This window comes from Gossypium hirsutum, chromosome A12, assembly GCF_007990345.1.
Source record: "Gossypium hirsutum isolate 1008001.06 chromosome A12, Gossypium_hirsutum_v2.1, whole genome shotgun sequence".
Lineage (NCBI taxonomy): Eukaryota > Viridiplantae > Streptophyta > Magnoliopsida > Malvales > Malvaceae > Gossypium > Gossypium hirsutum.
The window spans coordinates 49,875,366-49,879,112 of record NC_053435.1 but is presented as its reverse complement, the minus strand read 5'-3'; the positions used below and the strand labels follow the sequence as shown (position 1 = coordinate 49,879,112).

Sequence of the window (3,747 nt, the reverse complement as noted above, 5' to 3'; positions counted from 1 at the left end):
GTTATCGAAGTCATCACACCGGATAGCAAGTTTTGGTATTTTCTTCTTAGTTGGCTTAGAAGAACATTTTGGCATGTATAAGCTATTACGTTGTGTTTGAATTTTGGCATGTAAACTTTAAGCCATGCGAAAATGGCACGAATGTTCGATTGAGTTGGATAAGGGTAGGCATGAGATGGACCTAGTTACTTTCGTAACAGATGCTGGCAGCAGCAGTGTCATGAGATTGAAAAATCACTAAAAATAGTAGGAGTGGAATTAATTGATGAATAAATTATGTAATCGAAGCTCGATGAGTCTGCTTTCATGAGGAAGTAAAAGATCATATGGGCAGTATATTAAGAGATAATCAGATTATTGTGGGACAGGGCCAGAACGGTTTCTGGATTCCCTGCTCCGACTTTGGAAATTCATTACAAATTAACCAGAGATAATTAGGGGTTGTACCATATATGTACAGATTCCTCTCTGAGTCTAGTTTTCATAGAAACAAACGGCATCAGTATTGAAGCCCCGTTCAGGGAGATATCCAAGTCGTAATGGGCAAAGGTCAGTGTAGTCGACCCCTGCAACTTGGGAGACTTTGACTAATAAACTGTACTAATTGGCCCAACCAAAAATTCTAGAAAAATATACATAGATGGGCACATGAGTCTAGTTTCTGGGAAAAATTACGAAACTGATTTTCGAGTTACGAAACTCAAGATATGATTTTTAAAACGACTAGTACACTGATTGGGCAGTGTCTGGAAAATAAATTTTGTAAGGGGTTAAAGTCAGTTAACACCTCGTGTTCGACTCCGGTGTCGGTTTCGGGTTCGGGGTGTTACAAATTGGGCTTATATGAGTGTTTCACACAGCCTAGGCACTTCCACACGGGTGATCCACACGCTCGTGTATGACACACGGGTAGGCCACATGCCCGTGTGTCATGGCTGTGTCGACTAAGAACCAACTCAGTATTGCACATGGCCTGAGCACCTTCACACGGGCATGGCACAGGGTCGTGTCTCTACCGAGCGCAAGCCTAGTTCTATTTGAAAAAGGGAACTTTTGAGGGGTCTGAAGCATTTTAAAGCCTATATAAACACCCTAGAGGAGGATTAAGGGGGACACACAGAGTTGGAGGTAGAAAATACTCGCGATTAGCCATCGGAATCACCGCGGAGCCAGGATCTACATCAAGACTGAAGATTTCCATCCTAGAAGTTCTTGGGTTTTTTTTTATGTTTTGTTGTCTTCCAAACTTTGAGATGTTTTCCATTATTATTATAAACTAAACTCCCTAAATACCTAAGGGAGATGAACCCTATGACGAATCTTATTATGCTTTGATTTTTATGATAAATACTTGTTCTTATTCTTAATTATGAATTCTAATTCTTACTTTAATATTTCAGGATATTAATCCAGGTTTTTGATGTGCTTATTCAGTGAAGCAAAAGTCCCTGTTTAAGAGTAAATCATTCATAATTAAGCGGAGTTGAATTCAATCCTAGAGATAGGATGACATAAATCTGCCAGATTAGAGTCAAATCTAATAAGGAAATCTATAGATCTAGTTAATGCAACAATAAGGGGTTTTAATTAGAAAGAGATTTCAATTAATCAACCTAGAGTCAGTTGTTCTTAGTCTCGAGGGAGATATTAACATAAATTAGGGATTTCTATGGAATAAGCCAAGTGAATAAATTGTCTAAGTCAAAGGTAATAAGTGAGTCTAGGTGAATTCTTTCTTGGGTATTATCTTCTCAATTGGTTTTCCAAAAGTATTTTCCAACTTTCGCCTCTGTCGTGATCTTAGATAAATTAGAAAATTAGTTTAGTTTAAAAACACCCTTAAATTCTTAGGCTAGATAATAAAAAGAGAGTAACTACTAGTACTTTTAGTCCTTGTAGATCCGATATTCCGCTTTCGCCATAACTATACTACTACTCGATAGGTGCGCTTCCCTTAAGTCGAATTATTAGTTAGTTTTGCAACCATCAAGTTTTTGGCGCTGTTACCGGGGCCTAAGATATTAGGAACGCTTAATTTTTATTACTTTAGCCATTTATTTTATTTGCAATTTAATTTTTATTTTAATTTTTTTATATCACTAAATTTTCTTTTATTTACTTTTGGCAGGTTTTTATATTTTATGACTAGAAGAAACCCGTCAGGACCTCTACTTTTTGATAGTGAGATCGAAAGCACAGCTCGCAGAAACTGAAGAGAGATAAGGCAAAGCCTACGATACATAGGGGAAGGGCAAAAGGACAATATTCAAACCACAACCGAGGAGATGGCTGATAATCATAATAATCCGATAGCTCCTGTGGCTGTTGCGAACCCAGTAAATCAGGATCCTGTTCCTCGTACTATGTATGATTATGCTAAACCTAGTTTAACAGGAGTTGAATCGAGTATATTTAAACCTACTATTGCTACAAATTATTTTGAACTAGAACCTAACACAATTCAAATGATACAACAGTTTGTTCAGTTTGATAGTTTGCAGGACGAGGATCCAAACACTCATTTGGCGAATTTTATGATGTTCTATGACACTTTTAATATTAATAGTGTTTCTGACAATGCCATACACCTTTGGTTGTTTCCATTCTCATTGAGGAATAAAGCTAAAAAATGGTTGAACTCATTACCACGAGGGTCAATCACAACTTGGGAACAAATGACCGAAAAATTTTTACTAAAATATTTTCCGCCAGCTAAAACGGCTAAATTAAGGAATGATATCTCTTCTTTTGTGCAGATGGTTCTAGAAACCTTCTATGATGAATGGGAGAGATACAAGGACCTATTAAGAAGGTGCCCTCACCATGGGTTATCTCTATGGCTGTAGGTTCAAACTTTTTAATGGTGTAAACCCCTCAACAAGAGAACTCATCGACGTAGCCGCCAATGGAACTTTGAACTTTAAACAAGAGGCTTATGAATTTATTGAAGAGATGTCATTGAATAACTATCAGTGGCAAGTCATGAGAACAAAGCCAACAAAAGTTGCCGGTGTTTTCAACCTCGACGCGGTTACTATGCTATCTAACCAGGTAGAACTATTAAATAAAAAGATTGACGGCTTGTATGGTTCTACTTAGGTACATCCAGTGATGAGGTGCGATTCAAATGGAGGAGTACACACAGAATATCAATCCTTCAACCCTAGCAATGAGGAGGTACAAGTTCAATAAATGGGTAATAATAATTCTAGACCTCAAAATAGCCCATACAGTAACACTTATAATGCATATTTGGAGGAACCATCCCAAATTCTTGTGGGGTGGCCAAGGAAATCAAAGGCCACAACATCCCCCAAGTTTTCGACAACCACCTTACCAGTAGGAAAAGAAGTCGAACCTTGAGGAGATGCTAACGAAATTCATCTCGGTGTTAGAAACTTGTTTTCAGAATAATGAAACAACACTTAAGAATCAACAAGTGTCGATCCAAGGGCTCAAAACTCAGATAGGCTAGCTTGCTAAATTGATTTCTGACCGACCACAAGGTAGTTTGCCGAGTAATACTGAAACTAACCAAAGGGAGCAGCTTAATGCGATTACCATTCGAGATGATGAAGGGTTAGGTGAACTTAAACCATAATCGAGGAAAGGACTTGTGGTATGTAAAGGTAAGGATGAGGTGGACCATAGTTAACAAAAACTGGTAAGTAGAGAATATAAACCTCGTGTGCCATATCCAAGTGCGACAAGGAAAGACCACATAGACGAACAATTTGGTAAATTCCT

At 37.9% G+C, this 3,747-nt stretch overlaps 1 non-coding gene across 1 annotated transcript; it reads right to left on the bottom strand.

The window, feature by feature from the left end:
- Positions 1-2,723: 2,723 nt before the first annotated feature.
- On the bottom strand, positions 2,724-2,830 carry LOC121211904 (small nucleolar RNA R71). The gene has a single exon (XR_005907121.1). It is a non-coding gene; the product is annotated as a small nucleolar RNA R71 (small nucleolar RNA).
- Between the last annotated feature and the right edge of the window lie 917 nt (positions 2,831-3,747).